The 27,184-nt window shown below is 47.6% G+C and overlaps 1 protein-coding gene across 2 annotated transcripts in view; it reads right to left on the minus strand.

The window, feature by feature from the left end:
* The window catches only part of LOC146820952 (enoyl-[acyl-carrier-protein] reductase, mitochondrial-like), a 686,021-nt gene extending 674,527 nt beyond the window's left edge, over positions 1-11,494 (minus strand). The window contains exon 1 of one of the 2 annotated variants that reach the window (XM_085611823.1): positions 11,272-11,494. The gene's annotated coding sequence lies outside the window, so the exon portion shown is untranslated. The remainder of the gene's footprint in view (positions 1-11,271) is intronic. The other variant, XM_085611825.1, reaches the window with a different exon arrangement.
* Between the last annotated feature and the right edge of the window lie 15,690 nt (positions 11,495-27,184).

Raw genomic sequence — 27,184 nt, forward strand, 5'->3', positions numbered from 1 at the left:
TTTGGGTGGCGTTCCAGGGATGGCATAATACATGCTTCAGCCCCTGGTAGGCCTCTGGGGTACCTATGCCTTGGGTACATAGTGTACCATATACTAGGGACTCACAAGGGTACCTCAGGATCCAATCTATGGTGTACCTAAAGTACATGCAATCAATGTAGAGAGGAAGCAGCAAGGCTGGGGCCCTGAATAGCAGGGTCCCAGCCAGACTGAAGTAAAAAAAAACAGTGAAACACCAGCAAAAAGTGGGGGTATACATGTGAAGCAGATCCTACTCTCCTACACTTCAGATCTGAAATGAAGAGACTGTGAAAGTACTAAAATGAGTCTCTTTGAAGTTACATCAAAGGCTTTCAGCAGCGGCACTACTGCAGAGTTATGATTCTTTTTGATTCTTTTTTCACCCTGAGGGTGAGGGCAAAAATGGAGAGCCCGATAGGGACCCGGTCTTGGCACCTGCTTTTAATAACTGCCGGTGCTGAGTACCTGCAGGACCAAGCTCACTTAAAGCCCTGGTGTTAGTCCCAGGTTACCAGGAGACTCCAGCTGGGGTGTTAACTCAACTGGAAAGCTTTTAAATTGACATCTGAAGCTTGAACTGCCAACTCGACCCTGCGAGGATATGATACGGTCACCCGAAGTTTGCTCACAGAGCTCTGAAGCGAGGCTCACCTCAAGGCACTATGACTGGGGTTAATATATGTCTTGTCCAATGGGTCAATAGTCTCACACCAGTCAGATATAAGTGGCAACATTACCCCGCTATATTGTTTATTTAACATGTATTAATTCAAAAAGGATCCCCCCATTCTAAAAAGGAAAACTGATCTTTTAACAGATTACATTCAAGATGTCATTCCCTGACAGTTGATGCTTTTCTCTTGCATGGGAGCAGAGGAACACTATTTTAATTAACACTGTTTCTTCTACCTCCTTTGGTGTCCTGTCCCCCCAAGAAGACGCTGGACGCGGGAGCTCCCTTATACCATTTTTTTTATTTCTCGCGCTCCGCGCCGTTCTCTACTCCTCCCGCTCCCGCCTCCCTCTTAGTTCCGCCTCTTCCTCTTTGCCTGCCCTGTCTGGTTACCAGGGTCAGACACCTCCCCCCTTTGTATTTTAAGTGTTCACCGTATTTTAGAGTTCCCCGATGAGCCGAACAGGTCTCCGGATTGTTCTCCGTGGTCGGTTGGCTTGTGTCTGGTCAGGTGGGCTATTGTCTCTCCTGTCGTTAGACTCCCGTGCTCGACGATATTCATGTTCACTGTTCCTGTCTTCACTTGACGAGTCCGTGTCATGATCAGGCTCTCGAGCTCGAGTATAGGCAGAGATATTGCAACTTTTGAAGTACGATTTGTTTCTGGTTGTCCGCTTGCCCTCGGACTCTGCAGTGATCATGGTCTCTTTTCTTCTTGTTACCTGCAGGGGGTGGGCAAGGTAGCGACTGTCTGCTTTTGTTCTCTTGTCCTGTTTCACCAGCACCCAGTTTCCTTCATGGATGTCGGACGCCTTTGCATGCCTGCGGTGATCAGCATACTCCTTCATTTTGGATTTTTTAGCATGATCAAGTTTTACTAGTGTGTCATGATCTGTGGTTAAGACTCGAGATTGCGTGACCGCGTCTGTAGTTGGGAGCCGGGTGCGTGCAATTCGCCCAAGCATTAGAGTGGCAGGACATTGGTTCGTGGTGCTGTGTGGTGTAGTCCGATAGGCTCGCAGCACTTCATTTAGTGCTGGTTGAATGTCGCGGTGAGCCAGTTCAGCTTGCTGTATGGTCTTTTTGATTGTTCCCATAAATCGCTCTACCAATCCCGTTGGCCTGGGGCCAAAAGGGAGTGATCTTTCGATGTTTGAAGTTTAAGTGTCTTGCAAACTCTGCACATTCTTGTCCATTGAATGGTGGTCTGTTTTCTGTCTTTACCACCGTGGGTATTCCCCATGCTGCAAATGCCTCGTCGATGACAGGTATGACGGCCGTCGCTTTGGTGGAAGAGATTTGATGAGCAATGGGAAAACGAGAATATTCGTCCATGATAACGACGATGTATTTCCCTGATTTCAACGGCCCGAAGAAGTCGATAGCTACTTGTTGCCATACACTGTCTGGGAGGTCTGACATCTGCAGTGGTGCTGGTGGTTCATCTCGTCCCACTAGTTGGCAGGATGTGCAGTCTTGAAGTGTGGCTTCCACCATCTATTCGAGGGATGGGAACCAGACACGTTCCCGTAACGCTTTCTTCGTGGCCACCACTCCTCTGTGCCCTTCGTGTGCCAGGTTGGCGATTCCTTGTCTTAGCCTTTGAGGGATTACGATTCTTCTGTCTCTCAGTAGTAGTTCGTCCATACTGATAGACAGTTCTTCTTGGACGTGTTTGAACGCTGCAAGTTCTTGAGTGTTGACAGCTTAATTTTTGTGGGTATCTTCTAAGTGTCTCCACGAGTTGGTAGGAATTCGGTGCATAATGTTTTGAATTGTGGCATCTTGGGCAGACGCTTCTCTGGTGGCTTCTAGTGGGACCGCCGGTGGACAGGCGTGGTCGATGACAAAATGGAGGTATTGCTCTGCCACCGAATGTCGTACATGTGTTTGGGTTTGTGGATGTCGTGACATGTAATCTGCCGGGGTTTCCACCTTTCCCGGTTTGTGGATAATGGTGTAAGTGTAGTCCTGTAGGCGAATGCCCCACCGTTGAATCCGTGGGGGCATCTTGGCCCGCGGGTTACCAAAAATGGTTGTTAGCGCCTGGTGATCAGTGATGAGCGTGAAGTGTTTCCCGTAGATGAAGAGATGGAAATGTTCACACGCCCACACAACCGCAAGGCTTTCTTTTTCCGTTTGTGAGTAAGCCTTTTCTGTGTCAGTGAGGCTGCGACTGGCGTATGCGACAATGTGGCGTTGGTCAGGCATGTTCACAGGTAGCTGACCATAGGAACTGCTGTCCTTGGCAGGTCAGTTCTCGGAGTGGATAGCTGATGGTGACATAGTCTTTAATATAGCGGGCACAGTAGCTGGCCATCCCTAGAAACGAATGGAGATCACTAACATCACGTGGTTGTGGAGTGTCCGAGAGGGCAGACACTTTCTCTGGGTCAGGTCTCATGCCGTCCTTTGAGAAGATATGGCCGTAGAATTTGAGTGTTGACTTATGAAATTCGCACTTGTCTTTGTTGAGTGTGAGGTTGGCATTGAGGAGGGCATGACATGTCCGATCAAGTGCTTTGTCATGTTCTTTCTGATTCTCTCCGAAAACCAGGATGTTGTCGCTGTAGTTGAATGCGTTCGGGATGTCTTGAATCACCCGCCGGACGGCCTCCTGAAAGATCTCGGCTGCCGAGGAGATTCCGAAGTTGAGACGTCTGTATCTGAAGAGGCCTTGGTGAGTGGTGAATGTGATAATGTATCTCGACTTCTCATGTAGTTCGAATTGGTGGTATCCTTTGTTAAGATCCAATTTCGAGAAGACTGTTGCTCCGTTTAGGCGCGTTATCATGTCGCTGATATGGGGTCCTGGGTGCCGCTCTCTCTCAATAGCTGTATTCGGGGCTCGCATGTCCACACACAGGCGTACCTTGTTGTCTTGACCTCTCTTGGGCATGACCACGACCGGTGACACCCATGGGGTGGGTCCTGTTGATCGTTCTATGATGTCCGCTCTTAGTAGGTCTTGTAGTTCATCATCTACTGCCTGTTGCAAGTGGAATGGTACCTTCCTGTGATACTGCGCTATTGGTGTTATTTGTTCGTTGATATGGAGCTTGACTTTGAAGTGAGTTAGTTTTCCAAGACCACTAAATAGCTTCGGGAATTTCTTGACAATGTCTGGCGAGTCATCAACCTTGTATAGGATTTCTATTAGCTTCAGACGTTCTGCTGTTGGCAGGCTGAGGAGGCAGTCTGCTGCTTCAGGGCCTTCAATCACATGAATGTGTGCTTGGATTTGTCGATCTTTGTATATCAGGGTTGTGCGGAACTGTCCTAGACATGGCAGTGGTTTTCTGGACATCCACGTGTAAACTCGCACTGCTGCTGGTTCTAACTTCGGTTTGGGATTCATACTCTGATATTCTGTGGTACAAATGTAATTAACCCCTTCAGCGCGGCACGGATTTCCGCGCCACGCTGAAGGTTCTGAGCGCGGGCGGGGCCATGACGGAACGGTTCCGTCATAAGCACAGCCCAACCGACGTGCATGACGGAACCGTTCCGTCATGCGCGTCGAAGGGGTTAAGTGATGCGCCCGTATCTAGTACAAACTTGGCGGAGTGGCTTCCTATTTGGATGTCTAGCCGTGGGTATTTCTTTAATCTGTCTGGGTCTGCCACCATGCACAAGTATTCATCACTGTCTTGTGATATAGGAGTGAGGGACGATGATTCTCTGGACGTTGACCGCTGAGATCTGTAGGAGTTTACTGATTGAGCGCTTGACCTTGATGAGCTGGAGGAGCGGTCTCTCCGTCCCTGTACAGCTCTGGCATGGTGACGTGATTCCGTGTTCTGTCTGGTCTGTTTTACCTCCGAGCGGCGAGTTTGGCAGACAGCTTCAAAATGGTTCTCTCTTCCGCATCGATGGCACTGTTGACCAACTGCTGGGCATTGACCTGTGTGGGGGTAGTCTTGGCCACACCGATAACATTGTGATGATTTTTTTCTGAGTTGGCTGCTTCGGGTCCTGCTGCGAGTAGAGTTCGCGCGATGCGTTCTCGCAAGTCTTCCAGATTTGGGACGGTCAGGACGATACCTCGAGTCGGTGTGGGACTGTACTCTAAGAGCTTGCTCTCTTTTCTCGATTTTGCTGGCCTACATCTTTTTTGTGTGCTCTTCCACTTGATCGTTGATGCGGGTGAGTTCTTCTATCTCCTCAAGAGTGTAGTGTTATTTTAGGAGTTGACGACGTAGCGATTCTGATTGGCATCCTTCAATGATGCGCAGACGGAGTGCATCTTCGGTGTTGAATTTGTCGAATTCGCAGTTTCCGGCAAGACGCCTTAAGCGAGCGATGAAGTCGCTCATTGACTCCTCCTTTTCTTCCAAGGCTAGGTTGAACGTGTAGCGTTCATAGTCCAGGTTCCGTTTGTGGAGGAACTTCCTATATAGAGCTTCTTTCACATCATTGTAGGATGCAGTATTGGCGGCCGGTAGTTCTTTGATGATTTGCGCAATGTCTTTACCCACTAGGTTCCGCAGGGCTATGAGTTTCTGATTAGGATCACGAACTTGCGACCCCGTCATGAAATCTTCAAAATCTTCGGCCCAGCTTTTCCATTTGGGCCCCATGCTGTTCCCAGACGTCAGCGATAAGGGGTCGGGGGGCGCAGGAAAGGTACTCCCATGAACACCGGTCCAAGTTGCAGGGCATTTTGGGTGGATCCAGTGGCGGCCGGCCTCGTGGAATCAACCTCTGTTGACATGATGGGTGATAATGTGACTCCAGCAGACTGTGGGGCTTCTAATCCACAGAATTTGTGTGTTTTTGCGAGGTTTTTTGTAGCTTGCCTGACTCCAAATAGGCCGCCTAGATATGGTTAAATGTTATCCAATGCAGATGCCTGACTTCAAGATGGCCGCCGGAGAGACGTGAATGCTTTACTCCTACTGAGTGATTTGCATGCTCAGTTCTTTATCAGGGTAGTTATGTGGCTGGAATCACCCTGATTTTGTCTTTCTCGCATCAGGGTCGCACTCTGCAGGTTGTGGAGCCGCTTCAGCAGGTCAGCTCGTGCTCGCTCTGGTTTGTAGCTGCCAGAGTGCTCTGCAGCCTGTCTTCAGAGGCGCGCTCCTCTCGCGCCGTGGTGATTGTAGGGGACAGGTGTAGTGGGTCAGGTAATCCCACCCTCGTCGCCAGTTTGGTGTCCTGGTCGCTCAAGAAGACGCTGGACGCGGGAGCTCCCTTATACCATTTTTTTTATTTCTCGCGCTCCGCGCCTCCCTCTTAGTCCCGCCTCTTCCTCTTTGCCTGCCCTGTCTGGTTACCAGGGTCAGGCATAACGATATGACACCTCCTAGGGTAAGATCCTTCGTGTATCGAAAATCAGGGTTACATGCAAAAGAAACAGGCCTCCATGTACACGCTTCTTTTAAAAGTTGTGCTTCTCTTATCTACCTCCCAATTACGTTTAAAATTCGGGCTTCTTCTGTGTTCACACACAGGACCTTTAGGAGAAATACTTTATATTAAAGGCAAGACATCAGAAGTAACTCTGTACAATTCATATTTATGTTTGACATGTATAATTCAAACGGCTTTTAAGGTTCAATATATGGGGCCTTAGAACGAGATGCAAGGTGTTTTGCATTTGACTGAATTGTAAACTCCCTATGGGAAGCAACTTTAAGAACAGTGTCAGTAAAATAACTGCAGCTTTGAGAACAGTGCATGTGGGTTGAACATGAATTTGCATAAACAGTGAAACAAACAACTTTCAACACAAGGAAGGAGTCGTTATTTCCCTTAGGCTTAACAAGTAACTATGAAACGTTCATTTCATGTTTCTGAATCCTGCTGCAGACAAAGTTCACCATAAGCGGCCGTTCAAATATCTCTATCTACTGTTTCTACCTACCTGTAAGGATCACATTTTCAATTCTTGTTCCCAAGAACTACAGTTCTGAGAATGAAGGGGGTAAATATGCTGAAACAGCAAGTGCCTGGTTAGGCTTCACAAATCATGATCCTAGAGCCTCAAAGGCCTTTCTTCCCTGTCTAAGGCTCTACGTTGGTATAGCTGTGCTAGCACCCTAGCTGGTCTGGGGCAGAGCACTCAGAAAGCTGCTGCTATTGCCCGAACACTGGAAGAGATGCGCACTGCTTATCGGTGCACTGAGTCTCAAGCCACTGGTCTCATGAAGAGATGGCTTTGAAGGCCTTTAATCCTCGAGGCCTCTTGCCCAGTGACCTCTGACAGTCTCTGCATCTTTGCAGCTGCCAGCCTTGCTCTGGTAGTTCTGTCAGCACCTCTTCCTGCCCTCCTTTTTCAGTCCCGCCCTCTATGTTTCTAACATACTCAGCTAGCCGTGCCTTCGAGGCGCTACCGCCTGCCTAGTCTTAACCACGTTTTGTCTTCATTCACCTTGCCTTCCTGCACCCACCCTTCTTTATTCATCGTCTGCAGTTTCCACCTCATCTGCCTCAGCACTCCGAGAGCTGTGCATTGTTGCCAGTATCCCCCACCACCCTCAAATGCCCAGTGCCTCAGCAGCACACCGTGTGTCGCCGTCACATCCCCACGTCTGCTCCTACAGCCTCGGGTGCCCTGTTTGCCCTTTGCAACCGGCAGGAATTTGTTGTCAAGTTTCTCTGTGCCTCTGGTTCCAGATGCCCTACTCTACGGCATGCAGGAGGTTGTGTGTGACTGTCACAGCTCCTCTGTCATCCTGCACCTCGGATGCCCTGCTCTACAGGACACAGCAGGCAGTGTGTGACTGTCCCTACTCAGATGCGTAGCTCTTCTGCACACAGCCTGCTGCTGTTTGTCTCTGTTACAGCCCCTCTGTCTCCTGCGCCCCCATACTCTTTCCTATTGAACCGGTCTGGTTAACCTCTCCCTCAGTCAAGGCTCACTTCCTATTACCTTTAAAAAAGGATAGGTTACCCCTCTTCTTAAAAAACCCACCACTGGTGTGAACGACCTCAACAACTTCCGCCCCACCACTAACCTCACTTTTCTTGCGAAAATCACAGAAAGATGTGTAGCGAACCAACTTTCCCGTCATATTAAGGACAATGATCTTCTTGACAACTTTCAGTCTGGTTTCATTCAAAACTGCAGCACTGAAACAGTGCTGCTGTAAGTGATTGATGACGGGCTGCGCATACTCGATTCAGAGGAGTCTTGTCTTTTGATTCTCCTAGACCATTCTGCAGCCTTTGACACTGTCAATCACAACACTCTCCTTAACACTCTTCAACAGAGAATGGGTTTGGAAGGCACAGTGCTTAAATGGTTTGCCTCTTTTCTCTCTGACAGATTCCCTAATGATCAAAATAGCGAACAGTCTCTCATCTCTTCCTAATGGAGTATGTGCAGAGTGTCGCTGAGGCATCATGACCGCTAGGGCTCGGCCCTCTCGGGGCTCCCATGGGCATCCTTGTATCAACACAACAGCTTTGTGACAGAGTCACACAAAGATGCATGCGCTCTCACACACACACACACAGAAACATGCGATGACAGGCGGTACAGCCTCACAAACACACAGGCAGCCTGGATAAAGCCCCGGGGAGGTGGCAGTCCCCAGGGCTGCAGGGGCCCCGCAGGTCCCCGCTACATAAATAAATTGCTCCCGGGACTTGGCCCACCCAGGGGCTTTGAAAACGAAGCGCGGGATACCCCGCCCGAATTATTTTTAAAAAAATGCTTTTTTTGTCCCTGTGGGACCCCCTGAGCAGGCCTGGGGTGTCTGGGTGTTTTTACCCTGCCCCTTTTCTTGTTTTTAGGTCAAGCGTAGCGCAGCGCAGCGCAGCGCAGCGCGCATGCGCTGCTCTAGGAAAACGACCTCTTGGAATTGCTCTGGACTTCCGGCCTATGGCTTGCGGTTACAAGCAGCACTCGCGGGATGCTGCAGCAGCATTTGCGGCTGTGCTTGTCCTGCCTTGGAGTCTGGCAGTTTCACCGGAAGGCACGGTACACCAAGCGGGTGCAATTCAGCCAGTCACAGACAACTACAATGTGCCGACTTCCTAAACAACGTGACACCAGAAACGCCATCCCCCCCAACTAGATGCGTCCTCAAAACTTACCCAGTGTGGTGCCTGTCTTATGTCTACCGCTCCCCTTACCCACCCATGGCCTCCAGAAAAATTCACCCCACACAAGAATCCAAAAAAGCATCTGCCAAGTTGTAGTTGTCAGAGGGAACACAGGACGCTTTATTGATGACACTGCAACGCAAAATGAAAGCGCGTCATTAGGGTGGGACTCATTTTAAGAAGAACATGGCACTTCAACTGCAATAGGAGGCGGACTCTTGCAAAAATAAAAGGTCCATAATCCGTTGAAGGGCAACAATTAAACTCATTTAAATTATTTATGCACATTGCTCTCCATATACACCGAGTCAAGTGTCTAGAAGTCACATGATAAAGCCAGTGGCTACTTACTTTACTTTCCAATAAAGTACAATTGAGAAAGTTTTCTGTGTTTCTCTCGTGTACAACAGCATGCAAATTTAGACTTTCAAACAGACATGCCATGGGCTCCTTCAGCCAAAAGTCATGACAGAGAATAACACAAGAGTACACTATTTAACAACTCGAGCCCAGGCGACCCAAACGACCATAGGAGTCACAACCAAAAATGTTCTGATGCGAAGAAACATCACTGCTCCTTCACCAGCGCTTTGTACTTTCCCATTTCCTTGCGCAAGCTGCTAGCCAGTCTAGGATTTATTTCTTGCATTCTGGGATTTGTAGCCCTGGTGGCTCCATTTTAAAATAACACGTTTCCATGTATTGTTTCTAAGCGCTTTAATTAATCTCTTAGTAGTACATAGCTTTATGGCACCCAATTTACTTATCCAGTTTACAGACTCAGAAGATTTTAGGCTGGGCCGGCCTTATTGGGATTCAAACTCCTCTGCCAATTAGCGTTTCCGTCAGCAGCGATCACTTATCACCAGGGAAGAAGTTATCAATGGGTAACAGGTGTAATGGCGCCAGAGTTCAGTGGTCCTCAAATAAGGCTGCTATTCACTCCCCCAAAAGAAGCGAGGATTGGCCAATTTTACGTGTTTACATTTGGACCAATGCATTACACCACTGTAAAAACCCTGAGCTTGCCTGCACACGTCAGGACTAGAAATCCCAGAAAGCAAAGAAAACAACCCAGATGAGCAACCGGTGCTTCCAATTGCTGACCCGGTTTGTTGAACTTCGGAAAACACCTTACTCTTCAAACCTGTGATTTTTAGCCTTGCGATACAAACAGTACACAAGTAGTGTGTTGGTGATCAGCTGTGAGGGAAGAATTGGGAGGTTACGTGAGAACATGTGCGTGAATCATTCCACTTCCACAAAGATTAGTTTACTTGAACCATAAAATATAATTTAAGGTTTGGTTTCAGTCGGTCAACCAAGAGACTCGGAAACTGCCGCCTGTTATGGTAGCAGATAATACCCTGAGATTTCTGGACAAACCAGCACATTGTTGGACCATGGGTGGGAAATGAATCCGTGACACTTTGGACTTGCCCCCCTGAGGATTGCACCCGCACCACATCGTGCCAATTATAATGCAATACAGCTAAACTAGATAAGTAAAGTTGTCAATAGTAACTCTCCATTCTTACCACAAAATGCGCCGTTTACAAAAATGTGACATATGAATGAGAATGTTTCAGAAAAACGCATATTCTAAATTAAATGAACTGTATATGCCCTCACCCCATTCACACCACTGTTCATGTTTCAAGCACCTACAACTTTTGACACCAAATGTTAATGTTAATGTTATTGGCACACTTATAGAGCGCGACTGCTACCCGGAGGTGTCCTGGCGCTATTATGTGATGTCCATCATTGGCCTGAGTTGGGTAGGTGCACCTGGTCTTTAAAGCGTAAATAGCCAAGTTTTCAGGGCCTTCCTAAAATCCAGATGTTTAGTTGTGCTTCTGAGGTGTAATGGGAGAGTGTTCCAACCTTTGGCCGCTCAAATACAAATACAAATAACGCTGCTAAAAAGTCATGAAGCACACATCAAACTATTGAGCATGGTAAATAAATGGACATGACGATAGGCAGATGTCCAACAGATGGCAGTCTTATTAACACCAACTACAAAAGGTGTACAAATTCTCCAGAAAGAGGGAAACTGCAGATGCAAGCACCGGGCAGCTGAAAGGCGAGTAGAAAGGTTTTGTTGTTTTGTGAACCAGTACGTTACTGTGAACAGCAGAATCTTCGCAAGTGAATACTGAGGCTTGGTTTATTCATGATGCAACACGATTTACAGGCTCGAAACTGCATTTAAGCTACTGGGGTCAAAAAGCCCTCCAAGAGATTACTGCAACTTGAGGTGTTTGAAAAGGGGGCCCGAAGCACATTGAGCAACACTAGCGTTTAGTGGGAGACCCCATGGATCCAGTTTAACAGTTTTAAATAAAGAAGACACCCACCACCCGAGCACCAAGTGTCTATGAGTGCTGCCAGAACCCGGTTGCTTCAGTGGCTGGCAAAAAAAGGGACCTGCAGGCATCTGGGGGCACACAACTGGTAGGGCGCCCCCGCCTGCTTGCTCTCCCCCACTCCCCAGCACAGTGGCTCACCCTGCCTCCTACCTTTCATCCAGTCCACAAGTTGCAATGCGCTCCACTTGGTGACGGGCTCCATGTTCGTCCCCTCAATCCTACGGTGACTCCCCACTCAGCGCCGGTCCCACTCCTCCATGGATCCTGTGCTCTGCCCCTGCTCGGAGCCCTGCAGGTGCCTTGGCATTCCCTGAGCTCAGCCACTGGCTGCCTGTCTGCCGCCCGCCTGCTTCCCCTCGCTCCCTCTGTCGGTATAGTGGCAGATGGGGGAGGAGAGCCGCCGAGCTCAGGTTACAGTTTCAGCTGTTCCCAGTCTCCCGTACCGACACTCGGAGAGGTGCACAAATAAACTCGTGCTGAGGGACGCAGGCTTCACTGACACGAGCATCACACGCAGTACCTGCTCAGGGTAATTCCATGTACGCACACGTGAATGAATTACTACTTCAGCTAGAATTTGACCATGGTTACACGCATTATAGGAAAGGAAGTCAACATATGTCCAGATCACCAATCCACTTTCCTTTACTAGCCTCCTTGTGTGGCATAACTAGACTGCAAGCGCTTGAAGGGCGTAAGGACCAGAGCTGCCGACTTTGTCGCTGGGAAGTTAAGTTCGAGTCTCCCTGTGGCTCAACATCCTGTGATTCATGGCAAATCACTTAATTTCCCTGTGCCTACCAAAAACAAGCATTTGCATATATATATATATATAGATATAGATATAGATATAGATATATTACCTACCGGCGGTCGCCAGTAGGTAGTTATAGTTAGGACCTAGTTTCCTTAGAAAAAGCGTTTTTTGTTTTCCCAATAACTTTGGCATCGTTTGACAAATCTTCGGGAAATTTTAAACAACTAGTGGGGTGCTCCGGTCAGCTCCTGTCTTGAAAGTTTCAGGGTGATTCATCAAGCGGAGGCCGAAATAAAAAGGGGTCCCAAAACGCTTTTTCCCCATGTTATTTTCCATAGGAAACTTTAGACAAAGCTACAGCCCGAACTGCTTAACGGAATTACAACAAATTTAGCAAAAAGGTAGGTCTTGGTTCAGAAAGAGACCTTTTTTTTAAATGGTGTAAATCCGTTCAGCATTTCCTGAGAAATTAGAAAAAGAAAAAGTTTTGATATCTGTGGCCGAGCAGCCATCTTGTGACTTGTCACAAGAAAACAGAAAAACAAGCTTAAAAAACAATAAAAGGGGCAGGGTAGAAACACCCTGACCACCTAGGCCTGCTCAGGGGGTCACAAAAGGACCCCCAGAGTCAAGAAAAGCATTTTTTTAAAAATAATTTCGGCGGAAATCGCGTTGAGGTCGCGAATCCCGGCATAATTTTTTTTTTAAAAGTGCATTTTCAAAAAGCCCCCGGGTGGGCCAGGTCCCGGGGGCACTACCGAATATTTAGCGGGGGCCCACAGCCTCAAGGACCGCCACCTCACCGGGGCTGTGGAAAAAAATGCGAGGTGGTCCCAATGCCCTGAACGCTGCCCTGGGGACTGCCACCTCCCCAGGGCTTACAGAAACAACTGCAGGGGGGCCCGCTTGCCCCCTCAGCCTCGGGGACTGCCACCTCCCTGGGACAGTGAAAAAAATGCATGGGGGTCCCAATTTCCACCACGCTGCCCTGGGTACCACCACCTCCCTGGGGCTCTTTCTTTTTCTTAAACCTGTGTGAGGGTGCTCGAGACCCCCACATGCCCCAGGGACCACCATCTCCCCGGGGCACTAAATATGAAAATGCTGAGGTACTTTACGGACCCCCGAGCCCTGGGGACCACCAACTCCCCGGGACTTTGGACTGGTAGGAGGGGTGCTGCGCGGCCCCCTCTTGGAGCCCTTGATGGCCCTGGGGACCACCGAGATCAGGGCCGGCTCGTGCAGGGTCCCAGGGTGCCCACCCCAGGACACTGCTGTTTGTTATGACAGGGCGGGAGCCGTGCGGCTCCCGCCCTGTCATAGCAAACTCTGCTTTGCTTCATTGAAGCGAGAGCAGGGAAACCTGCTCTCACTTCAATGAAGTAAAGCAGGATTGATTTTCCACAAGGGGAGCTGTATGTTAGCAGCTCCCCTGTGAAAAAGCAGTGCAGGCTCCTGCAGGAGGCGGGGAGCCAGTGGGACCGTGGGGGCATTGGGGCTCCCCCCACGACCCCCAATGGAGTGGCCAGGCCCCGTGGGATGGGGTGCCCGGGTCTAGAAGTGGCCCAGGAGGGGGGCCATGCGGCCCCCCTCCTTCCCAAAGAAAGAAATGTTTTTAAAAAAAGGAAAGGGCAGCCTCAGGGATAGGGTCCCCGGGGCCATAAATGACCTGAGGAGGGGGGCCACGTGGCCCCCTCCAAATATTTTAAATACTGACCATGCCCCGGGGATGGGGTCACCGGGGCCAAAAATGGCCTCGGGAGGGGGGCCACGCGTTATATATATTACCTACTGGCGGCCGCCAGTAGGTAGTTATAGTTAGAACATAGTTTCCATAGAAAAGCGTTTTTCAATTTGCCAATATCTTTGGCGCTGTTTCACAACACCACGTGAAATTACTAATGGGTCGGCCCTCTCAGTTTCTCTGTTGAAAGTTTCGGGGTGATTGGGGAAGCGGGGTAGAGAAAAAAAGGGAATTCCAAAGCACGTTTTCTCCATGTTAATTTACATAGGAAATTTTGGAACAGGCTACAGCCCGAACTGCTGAACGGAATTACACCAAATTTGGCAAAAAGGTAGCTCTTGGTTCAGAAAGCGGCTTTTTTTTAAATTGTGTAAATCCGTTCAGTAGTTTTTGAAATATTATAGGAAAAAGAAATATTGATATCTGGGCGAAGCCTAACCACACATCTCATCCTGAGATCTGATTGGCTGCCAACACTCCAAACCAAGAAGTGTTGGCAGCCGTCTTGTGACTCGGTAACCGAGTCACAAGAAAAAGGTAAACCAAAAAGATAAAAAACAAGAAAAGGGGACAGGGTTGAAACATACTGACCCCCTAGGTCTGCTCAGGGGGGTCCCACAAGTACCGCTGCCCCAAAAAAGCATTAAAAAAATGGGCGAATTTGCGCTGGGTGCGCGAATTCAGCCGAAAAAATTAAAAAAAAAATTGTGATGTCTATATCCATGCAAGCTGCCGTGCAGGCTTATTTCTTGCAACTGAGGTAAGGTTGCTGGCAGGCTCACTGCACTGTGCAACAATGTTTAATTGTGAATATTTTCCATGGCCCGGCTCTCACAGCCTGATGTCACGGTATTGCCCAGTGTGATTATACGTCCATCAGTCTGGCTCCAAGGGGGACATCACGTCCTGCTAACAAATGCGGGGAGTTTGTTTTGGGAGGAAGGGTTCGTGCTGGTTTGCAGGCACCGTTGCAATCATGGCACTCGCAGCACTGTCTGCCTGCTCCTCGGACCGTCCCGGGCTGTGGTCGCATGCTTAAAAAAATCTTCATCTTGTGAGCCCGCAGTGAATTGATAATTTATTCATTACAAAGCTGAGTTCACGTCATGGAGTCGATGATCGGCGGTTGCAGCGGCCGCTCAGGACAGTCTGTCACCGAAGGAGACCAGAGTGCAGCCGACTCTAAAAACAGCACTGGACGAAGGAAGGAGGCGGGAGGCTAACTACTCGTAAGTACCAGCCACCCGAGATTTGAATCACACCATTGCTGCTGCAGTGCTGAGAAAACTTTAAAACCGTTTCAGTTACAGTTGTTCCCAGTTTCTGCACTCTAGTTTCTGTGTTTTGACAACACTTACCTCTGATATTCTTTGTCTGTTTTTGCTCTTTATGCAGTATGAACCTGAACCAAAGAAGTGCTTTAAAGTAGCACCAGTCATGTGGCATGGGTCACAATCAGTTTTTAGGCCCGGGCAGCCTTGGATGATTTGGCCAGAATAATGGAATGTTTTGCAAATTCATCCTCATGGCCGGGCGCTCATTCCACAGACTGGTTCATGATGCCAAGGCCTGAAGATTCGGAAAGCTTAAGGTGCTTTGCTCTGGGCTGATTAGTAGAGTTGCGTCGCTGTGCAGCTACAGGAAAACAAAAAGATGAAATATGTAAAGAAGATAGTTTTGGAGGAGAAGAAGTGTTTTTACCAATGTGCTTGTTCTCATGTTACACACAAAGTCTACAGTCAGTAAGTTGCATGCGTTATGAGGCTTCAACCAGCCCGAGTTTCTGTTGCACATACCTTGCCATGCATTCGAGGCAAGTAAAATATGCACAGATGATAACAGATCCTACTCAGGTGGGAGATTCACGATTTTTTAAGCCAAAAATGGCTTCATTGTACTAGTTATCTCGAGCCTAAAGTGCCTCAGCTTTAATATGGGAGTGTTGACTCACAGGTATGTGTGTACACATTTAGAGATAATCCTGTGAGTGTATTGTACACAGGATGTCAAGTGTGCAGGTGCACACTCACAAGATGCAGAGAAGGTGCATGTTTCATGCTAATCTCACATGTGCAGCGATGGCAGGAGTATGAGTGCACATTCCTCGATAATCTCAGGTGTGTAGACTTCGATGCACATATTTTTGTCTCTGAGTATATATAAGAGAATGTAAATTCAGTGCATTGCAGGTGACTGAGCGCAGATTATGAGTGCAGACCGTGAGTCCGCCGCTGCAAATACTAGGGGAGTAGAGTTGACTGACAGTGACTCCTCCGCGAGTCCACTTTACCCCTCGGCCAGCCAACAGTGAAATGCCACTCTCTGTGTGCTGCCAGTTTGCTGCCTGTCCTCATGGTGAACATTGGGAGAGCAGACAATCTTTTACAGTCATCTCTGCTGAGGCAGGATCTCAAAAGATCTGACTGCCTCCGCTGTGCTCAAAGACAGCAAACTTATCAGTGTTTAAAAATAGGCCCTCATGAACTCCAAAGGAGGAGGGAGGTTGCAATTTCTGATATTTATGTTTCCCTCATCTTTGATTGATTTTGCTCGCGAGAAAGTGCCACTTATAGTTGTTGAAATGTCGCTCATAAATACAGTGAAATTATGAAAATGTCACACATAGCAATCTGAAACCTTGGCAGTTATGCTAGCATCGCATGCTCTTTGTATTATGCTGACATATTAATGACTCCAATGTTTATTATCTTAGACACATACTAATGATATACGCCAATCTCTGCCATCACGTGCTCTATTGTATTCTACATTGTACTACGCGGGCTATCCTGCCAATCATGTGACACCACTAAGGGTCTCGATTTTCCCACAGAGCACCGCTTTGCACCTTAGCCTCATTCTAATTATTTGTTCCCCACACCATGTTTATCCCCCTTCACAGATTAGCCCCTATGTATCACTACATTAGGGGCACCACATGCACATGTCTTGTGTTATGTTTAAAGCACCAGCTCTGCGTTCCTGCACAGCTCACTAACTGCACAACAAGCACCCGCCTATTCCCCTAGGCTGCCCACTCATCAGACTGCCCTTCTACCACCACATCAAACTCAGAGGCACACCGAGGTTCGGTAACTGGCAGGCGGCTTTCCGATCACACGCGCATCCCCGGCAGCATAATAAATACATTGCATCGCAATTTAGTGACATCAAACTACCGCATTTTGGGGGCCTAGATTCAGCTGCAGCTCGTGGCATTTATCTGATGCCGTTTGTTGTTTACACCTCACTATGTGTGATCCACGCTTATAACATATCAGTATGCGCCCAGGATCAACTCATGCACATTTCTCTGCATCAATGAAAACACGGGCAGTTCTCCTTTAAGGGCTCCGGGGCTACGCCCTCCTTGATTTTTAGACTATTTTTATTTTTAATTTACCAAGAGTGAATAATAACCTATTATTCACTCTTGGTACAATAAAAAAAAAATGCCGTCAAACAGATGCCTGATGCAGCTTCTTGTAGCACAGCCTGATGGCTGGCACAGGCGCACAGCAGCACCTGCACCAGCCATCAGCTAGATTATCCAGGGGTGGTGAAACCCCCAGCCCTGGTCTCAGGCCCCTGGCACTCCTCAGTGCCTCCCCCATCTGTGACATTTAAAGTGTCACAGATAAAGTTAGACCCAGTCATTGCAGGCTTAAGCCCTGCAGTGCCCTTGGCTACATGTCAATCAGTCTAACAGCCCTCCCTTTCACCACTCGTCAGAGTTGGGAAAGGGTGGGGTAACATAGCAGCCATTGAACGTTCGAGTCCGCACTGCGCAGCTTCAAGGTTCAGTTTCACTATCGTCCCACTGGAAGGAGATGGAGCTGGTGACATGCAGATCTTTGTGGGGACCCTGACAGGCACAATTATCACTCTAGAGGTGAGTGACCGGGTATCCCTGTCTCTGACTAGCTATAAATGAACCTTTGTGTCTGGGGCCGGCAGGGTGTGAAATGTGACTGGAGACTTGGAGCTGAATCTTATGTCCACTACTTCTTTGTTCCTGATCTCAGCCACAGAGTAAACTCCCTGGTGCGAAAACTCACGGGTGCTACAAGCACGTGCGTTGCAATGTCCTGGCAGCCGCCACCATTCCTCCGTAGAATGGCATTGGATAGTTGTCAATTATTTTACATTACTTCTGTATGTATGTACCCTTTATATTCTCATAACCTGCTTTTTGTGGCACATAAGCTGTAAGCAGCCTTTATCAATTGTTTCACGTTCAACAATTTGCATAACCCCTTGCTTGCTCTAGGTGACATAACATACCGGGTTGTCTGTAACTTGACTTTTCTCCCCTGCTTTGTACTAATTTCTAATCTCTGCCAGTCTGCCCGCTTTTACTATTTAAATACCTTCATTAAGGTGAACTGTCTGTCAACTCTCTTGCCTCTTTCTGCATGTCTCTTTCCTCGTTCTGCACTCCTCATACCTTCTTGTGCACCTCTGTTGCTTCTTTCTAGACCTCTGTTGCTTCTTTCAGCAATTCTCTTGCCTCTTTCTGCACTTCTCTTGCCTGTTTCTGCACCCGTCTTCCCTCTTTGTGCAACTCTCTAGCCTCTTTCTACACCTCCCTTCCCGCACCACACCTGCCCCTTTTTGTACCTCTATTTCTTTTTTCTGCACTTCTCTTGCCTCTTTCTGCACCCTTTGTGCCTCTTTCACCACCTCTGTTGCTTCTTTCTGCACTTCTCTTCTTTCTTTCTGCACTCCTTGTGCCTCCTGTACCTCTGTTGCTTCTTTCTACACTTCTAGTGGTTCTTTCTGCACTGCTCTTGCCTCTTTCTGCATCCCTCTTGCCTCTTTGAGCACCTCGTTTGCTTCTTTTCGCACTTCTCTCTCCTCTTTCTGCACCCCTCTTGCCTCTTTCTGCATCTCTGATGCTTCTTTCTGCACTTCTATTGCCTCTTTCTGCACCTCTCTTGCTTCTTTCTGCAGCTGACCTGCCTCTTTCAGCACCTATGTTGCTTTTTTACTGCAGATCCTTTGCATCTTTCTGCACCTCACTTGCCTATTTCTGCACTTCTCTTACCTCTTTCTGCACCCCTGTTCCCTCTTTCTGTACCTCTCTTACCTCTTTCTGTACCTCTGTTGCCTCTTTTTGCACTTATCTTGCTCTTGCTGCACCATTCATACCTCTTTCAGCACCTCTGTTACTTGTTTCTATACTTCTCTTACTTCTTTCTGCACCTCTCTTGCTTCTTTCTTCACCTCACTTGCCTCTTTCAGCACATCTGTTGCTTTTTTCTGCAGATCTCTTGCCTCTTTCTGTACCCCTCATTTCTCTTTCTGCACCCCTGTTCCCTTTTTCTGCACCTTTCCTGCCTGTTTCTGCACATTGCTTGCCTCTTTCTATACCTCTGTTGCCTCTTTCTGTACTTTTCTTGCCTCTTTCTGCACCCCTTTTGCCTCTTTCTGCACCTCTGTTGCTTCTTTCTGCCCTTTTTTTGCCTCTTTTTGCACCTCTCTTGCTTCTTTCTGCACATCACTTGCCTCTTTCAGCACCTCTGTTTCTTTTTCTGAAGATCTCTTGCCCCTTTCTGCACCTCACTTGCCACTTTCAGCACCTTTGTTGCTTTTTTCTGCAGATCTCTTGCCTCTTTCTGCACCCCTCTTTTCTCTTTATGTACCTCTCTTGCCTCTATCTGCACCCCTGTTCCCTCTTTCTGTACCTTTCCTGCCTGTTTCTGTACCTCTCTTGCCTCTTTCTGTACCTCTCTTGCCTCTTTCTGCACTTCTCTTGCTCTTTCTGCACACTTCGCGCCTCTTTCAGCACCTCTGTTACTTCTTTCTTCACTTCTCTTCCTTCTTTGTGCACCATTCCTGCCTCTTTTTGTACCTTTCTTGCCTCTTTGTACACCCCTCCTACCTTTTTCTGCACCCCTCTTGCCTCTTTTTGCACCTCTGTTGGTTCTTTCTGCACTGTTCTTGCTTCTTTCTGCACCTTCATTGACTCTTTCTGCACTTCTCTTGCTTCCTTCTACACCTCTGTTGCTTCTTTCAGCAATTCTCTTGCCTCTTTCTGCACTTCTCTTGCTTGTTTCCGCACCTCTCTTGCGTCTTTCTTCACCTCCGTCGCCTCTTTCTGTACTTCACTTGCTTCTTTCTGCCCCTATCTTGCCTCTTTCGGCACCTCTATTGCTTCTTTCCGTAACCCTCCTGCCTCTTTCTGCACGCCCCTTCCCTCTTTGTGTAACTCTCTTGCCTCTTCCTAAACCTCTCTTCCCTCTTTCTGCACCACTCTTGCCTCTTTCTGTACATATGTTGCTTCTTTCTTCGCTTCTCTTGGTTCTTTCAGCACTGCTGTTGCCTCTTTCTGTATCCCTCTTGCCTCTTTGAGCGCCTCTTTTGCTTCTTTCTGCACTTCTGTTGCCTCTTTCTGCACCTGCCTTGCTTCTTTCTGCAGCTGACTTGCCTCTTTCAGCACCTCACTTGCCTGTTTCAGCACCTCTGTTGCCTTTTTCTGCAGATCGCTTGCCTCTTTCTGCACCCCTGTTCTCTTTTTCTGCACCCCTCTGTTGCCTCTTTCTGCACTTTATTTGCTATTTCTGTGCCCTTCTTGCCTCTTTCAGCACCTCTGTTACTTCTTTCTGCACAACTCTTCATTCTTTCTGCACCTTTCTTGCTTCTTTCAGCACCTCACTTGCCTCTTTCAGCACCTCTCTTGCTTTTTCTGCAGATCTCTTGCCTCTTTCTGTACCTCGCTTGCCTCTTTCAGCACCTCTCTTGCTTTTTTCTGCAGATCTCTTGCCTCTTTCTGCACCCCTCTTTTCTCTTTCTGCACCTTTCTTGCCTCTTTCTGCACCCCTGTTCCCTCTTTCTGTACCTTTCCTGCCTGTTTCTGTACCTCTCTTGCCTCTTTATGTACCTCTGTTGCCTCCTTCTGCACATTTCTTTCCTCTTTCTATACCCCTTTTGCCTCTTTCTGCACCTATGTTGCTCCTTTCTGCACTTCTATTGCCTTTTTCTGCACGTCTCTTACTTCTTTCTGCACCTCACCTGCCTCTTTCAGCACCTCTGTTGCATTTTACTTCAGATCTCTTGCCTCTTTCTGCACCCCTCTTTTCTCTTTCTGCACCTTTCTTGCCTCTTTTTGAACCCCTGTCCCCTCTATCTGCACCTTTCCTGCCTGTTTATCCATCTCTCTTCTCTTTATGTACCTCTATTGCCTCTTTCTGTACATTTCTTGCCTCTTTCTGCACCTCTGTTGCTTATTTCTGCACTTCTCTTTCCTCTTTCTCCTCCTCTGACTTAGAGGTAGTTTTAATCCCCCTGCCCTATTATGTACTAGGACCTTCAGGGGAGGTCCTGCCAATCACAGGGGTACCTCAGCCCATAGTGTACCCTAGTGTATGTCTGTGTTTTCACTGTATTCTAGGTGTCTTTCAGCATAGCACTGGCTCCGGGCCTGGTTAGTCAGAGTCAGTTACCACCAGTACCAGTCAGCAAAAAGTGCGAGGCACAGGATGACTTTGCAACAAGGCCTCTTTCTGCACCTCTGTTGGTTCTTTCTGCATTTCTCTTGCTTCTTTCTGCACCTTTCTTCCTCTTTCTCTACATATCCTACCTCTGTAGGAATAGTTAGAAATTAGCATTTAAAAAACCTTAGAAATTCACTGGAAAAGAACATAGGTTTGAGGGGTGTTATAGTTAGGAATTAGCATTTAAATAAACCTTAGAAATTCACTGAAAAAACATAGGTTTCAGGGACATTATAGTTAGAAATTAGCATTTAAAAAACCTTAGAAATTCACTGAAAAAACCAAAGGTTTCAAGGACGTTATAGTTAGTTGGATATTTCACTCGTACAAAACGAGAGAAATTCGGCTGTTATAGTTAGTTGAGCTAACTAGAACTTGCGCCCCCACAATACACTGCTGATGACATCACATATTACATCATTCATGACATGGTCAGTGACATCACTGATGACATCTCAAATGACATCACTGATGACATCATCCACATGATAATCTGATGCACCTCCTCACACCCTAAAATAACCTTTGATATACCCACTCTAAAATACAGACTACCATTTTCGAAACCATAGACATACCACTACCATTTACTACATACCCACTCACTGATTCCTGGGTCTACACACACATCTGCTCATTCAGCCATATACTTACTCACCCATAAAGTCACTCATACATGCAGTCACTCATCAATATAGCATGGTCATATGCACTCATACACCTATACAGACACTCACATGCCACCACTCATCCATAGTTACTCACACATCTAGTCAGTCATGAAAGAATTAATCACACTCCCAATTACTCACCTATACAGTAATACACACACCACCTCACTTATTCATACAGATACTAACACATACTTACTCTCTTATAAAATCACAGATACAAGCACACACTCATCCATACAGCCACTCTCACAATCACTCACTCTTACATATAGTGATTTATATACTGCAACACTCACATATACTGCCTTTCACATATGCAGTTCCTCACACATGTACCACTGAGACATCTATTCACAATCCAACATACCCATACACATACTCACCCATCCATACAGCCCTTCACACATACAGTCTTGAACTCATACACCCAGTGAAATACCTACTCACACATGTATGCACAGAGTTGCATACACCCTACCCACCCACACAGACACTCAGGCACCCATACAGATACTCAGACAACCAATCAATAACCCATATAGACACTCATGTAGCTACTCACCAACCCATGCAGCCGCTTACACACCAACTAACAGACTGATACATAGATTTACACAGTTTAGTCACTAACCTATGCATTCAGTAAGACAAGTTTAATCACTCACGTATACAGTCAGTCACGCACCCACAAAGTCATCCATACAGATACTCATTCTTCAAAACACCTTGACATTTATATATATAAACATATTTAAACTTTACAGAAACACACAGTCACTGGATGATGTCATCAGTGATGTCATTTGAGATGTCATCAGTGATGTCATCAGTGATGTCACTGACCATGTCATGAATGATGTAATATGTGACATCATCAGCAGTGCATTGCGGGGGCGCAAGTTATAGTTAGCTCAACTAACTATAATGGCCAAATTTCTCTGGTTTTGTACGCGTGAAATGTCCAACTAACTATAAAGTCCCTGCAACCTGTGTTTTTTCAGTGAATTTCTAAGGTTTTTTAAATGCTAATTTCTAACTATAACGTCCCTGAAACCTATGGTTTTTTCAGTGAAAATATATATATGAAGAATGTACCTGCTAACGATGGAGTTGGGACATGACTACATGGAAAAGCAGTGATTACTTAAATCGGCGCTTTCAGGTACAAACATTCTGATGTGCACAGAGTGGCTGACGAAAGGCATGTTATAATAATAGCATCACAATTACAACTGCACCCTGAATGAAACGAACAGTGGCATAATCAAAGAAAATGTGTGAGATACGATCAGTTAACCCATTACGTAAATGGAAGCTTACTTTGAAAGGCAGCATATGAAATAAAACACCACCACTATGGGATTGCAATGTAATCAACTCACACTCCATGATGGCGGCGTGAAAAAACAACAAAGGCACTATGATGTAAATGCAGTCCTGTTTTCATTGCTACGACAAAGAGGGGGAGCATAGTGAGCTATTTAAACATTGGAACATTAATGATCGGTTTCATCATATAAGCATTTGATAAAGGCCTGGCGGCTGAAACGCGTCATGCTGATGAAATAAATGTTTTAAATGAAAGCCTGTGAGTGCTCCTGTTATGTTCCTGGAAGTAGGGACTTTTGGTGGATAATTTATTGCGTGCAAGCCAAATGCACGAAGGAGGCACCGTCACGTACGGAGTTCGACAGTTTGTTTGGCATTTGTTGGAACATTATATATATCCGGAGCTGTGTCCTGCTTGCTTTTGTGTTTAAGGTGAGCGTTGGATTGTATGTTTAGCCGGTGTGCTGATACCGGCCTCGGACACGCCCTTTCGGTCAGGAGCACCGTGTTTTCAGCAAAACTTGTGGACGAGTACGATGAGTACAAACACGGCGCCCCCCCGAGCGAAAACTACTGCCACTGGGCCGTTATGTTTGCGAGGGGAGAAAGGAGGCAGCGCGTAGTTGCCTGAGAAGGATGCGGACGAGGATGTGAGCTGAATTGACACACCCAGGTGGAATATGCAGTTTGAAGTCCAGCGCCATGAACTGTGGGGCATTAATAGGTGTCTGTTTTCCCGTCACTGTATGAGGTACCACGTTGGACCACCAGTACCATCATGCAGTTCTCCTGGAGCCCAGCGGCACCGTCTCACTCACCTGACTGTAGTGGGAGGAGCTGAGAGACTGCTTATCAGGACAGATCTCTAAGCAAACAGTTGAATTCACCAGCCTGTGATACCGGCACTGATGACGGCCACGGAGGCCAGAAACGCGTCTGCCATTGCTTCACGGACTGTTTAGCCAAAGCTGGAAATTTTGCTCATTAAATTCTTTTCCGCATCCGGAGCTGTGTCCTGCTTGCTTTTGTGTTTAAGGTGAGCGTTGGATTGTATGTTTAGCCGGTGTGCTGATACCGGCCTCGGACACGCCCTTTCGGTCAGGAGCACCGTGTTTTCAGCAAAACTTGTGGACGAGTACGATGAGTACAAACACGGCGCCCCCCCGAGCGAAAACTACTGCCACTGGGCCGTTATGTTTGCGAGGGGAGAAAGGAGGCAGCGCGTAGTTGCCTGAGAAGGATGCGGACGAGGATGTGAGCTGAATTGACACACCCAGGTGGAATATGCAGTTTGAAGTCCAGCGCCATGAACTGTGGGGCATTAATAGGTGTCTGTTTTCCCGTCACTGTATGAGGTACCACGTTGGACCACCAGTACCATCATGCAGTTCTCCTGGAGCCCAGCGGCACCGTCTCACTCACCTGACTGTAGTGGGAGGAGCTGAGAGACTGCTTATCAGGACAGATCTCTAAGCAAACAGTTGAATTCACCAGCCTGTGATACCGGCACTGATGACGGCCACGGAGGCCAGAAACGCGTCTGCCATTGCTTCACGGACTGTTTAGCCAAAGCTGGAAATTTTGCTCATTAAATTCTTTTCCGCATCCGGAGCTGTGTCCTGCTTGCTTTTGTGTTTAAGGTGAGCGTTGGATTGTATATATATATATATATATATATATATATATATATATATTCACTTAAAAAACCATAGGTTTCACACATGTTATAGTTAGGTGGATATTTCACTCGTAAAAAAACAATGAAATTCCCCCGTTATAGTAGTTAGTTCAGATAACTATAACTTGCGCGCCCGCAATGCACAGCTGATGACGTCACATATTACATCACTCATGACATGGTCAGTGACATCACTCATGACATCACTGATGACATCATCCTTGTGATAGAGTGGCGGTCGCGTGAGTTATAGTTATCTGAACTTACTATAACGGGGGGAATTTCATTGGTTTTGTCCAGGAACCGGGTCTTGGCGCATTTCTTCTTTGGATGTTGCTTTGCGGGAATCGCTGTCTCCCGTATTTGCCAAGACCGCCCTGCAGGGTTGGAGGTCCCCGTCGACAGCATCTTTCTGGACGATTAAATTTGGGGGGCATGACCCGCTCGCCCCGCCACAAGCCTAAGGAATGCCGGCGATTATTGTGAGGAGGGGTGAGAAAGGGAGCGGAGCGAGGCAGATGCCTTGTTCAGCAGGTCCTGGACCCAGCGCTGATTTGAGATTGTGTGGTAACAACGTGTCAACAGAAGTGCACCAGTCTCTCTCCATTGTTGTGCCATACCTACCTGGTTACATCGAGACATTGAGACAGCATATGCTAAACATCACCAAGATCACACCGAGAGTATGTTGTCTCACGAACTGCATCTTGGGAGTTTGAGTGTGGCCAACGAAGGGGCGTGTGATCAATTCCAAACTAGGACACTGCACTCAAAGAGGACACACCTTTGAGAAAGGCAAAATGCTGAAACGCGTCAGGTGCCTCTGGCACGTGATTACCTGCGCCAATTTGAATAAAAGCACTTTTGTCCAGGAACCGGGTCTTGGCGCATTTCTTCTTTGGATGTTGCTTTGCGGGAATCGCTGTCTCCCGTATTTGCTAAGACCGCCCTGCAGGGTTGGAGGTCCCCGTCGACAGCATCTTTCTGGACGATTAAAGTTGGGGGACATGACCTGCTCGCCCCGCCACAAGCCTAAGGAATGCCGGCGATTATTGTGAGGAGGGGAGAGAAAGGGAGCGGAGCGAGGCAGATGCCTTGTTCAGCAGGTCCTGGACCCAGTGCTGATTTGAGATTGTGTGGTAACAACATGTCAACAGAAGTGCACCAGTCTCTCTCCATTGTTGTGCCATACCTACCTGGTTACATCGAGACGTTGAGACAGCATATGCTAAACATCACCAAGATCACACCGAGAGTATGTTGTCTCACAAACTGCATCTTGGGAGTTTGAGTGTGGCCAACGAAGGGGCGTGTGATCAATTACAAACTGGAACACTGCACTTAAAGAGGACACACCTTTGAGAAAGGCAAAATGCTGAAACGTGTCAGGTGCCTCTGGCACGTGATTACCTGCGCCAATTTGAATAAAAGCACTTTTGTCCAGGAACCGGGTCTTGGCGCATTTCTTCTTTGGATGTTGCTTTGCGGGAATCGCTGTCTCCCGTATTTGCTAAGACTGCCCTGCAGGGTTGGAGGTCCCCGTCGACAGCATCTTTCTGGATGATTAAAGTTGGGGGGCATGACCCGCTCGCCCCGCCACAAGCCTAAGGAATGCGGGCAATTATTGTGAGGAGGGGTGAGAAAGGGAGCGGAGCGAGGCAGATGCCTTGTTCAGCAGGTCCTGGACCCAGCGCTGATTTGAGATTGTGTGGTAACAACGTGTCAACAGAAGTGCACCAGTCTCTCTCCATTGTTGTGCCATACCTACCTGGTTACATCGAGACGTTGAGACAGCATATGCTAAACATCACCAAGATCACACCGAGAGTATGTTGTCTCACGAACTGCATCTTGGGAGTTTGAGTGTGGCCAACGAAGGGGCGTGTGATCAATTACAAACTGGGACACTGCACTTAAAGAGGACACACCTTTGAGAAAGGCAAAATGCTGAAACGTGTCAGGTGCCTCTGGCACGTGATTACCTGCGCCAATTTGAATAAAAGCACTTTTGTCCAGGAACCGGGTCTTGGCGCATTTCTTCTTTGGATGTTGCTTTGCGGGAATCGCTGTCTCCCGTATTTGCTAAGACCGCCCTGCAGGGTTGGAGGTCCCCGTCGACAGCATCTTTCTGGACGATATATATATATTAGGGGTGCTGCCACGAACACCCTTTGGAACATCCACTCCATAAGGCGTCCTGCTGCATTGGTGGCAACTTTTGGTTTTCACTGCAGAACTCTGTGGTACATGCAGGACACGCCGCATGCCCGCAATCCTGTCCGTCACGACTACTGCACCGCGATACTACGTGGGAAATGTGCTGCCTACCTAGGCGCCACATTTGGACTGTATTTGGGAGTTTTTGCGGCGGAGTGAGGGACACAT

The sequence above is a fragment of the Triturus cristatus genome, chromosome 6 (assembly GCF_964204655.1).
Source record: "Triturus cristatus chromosome 6, aTriCri1.1, whole genome shotgun sequence".
Lineage (NCBI taxonomy): Eukaryota > Metazoa > Chordata > Amphibia > Caudata > Salamandridae > Triturus > Triturus cristatus.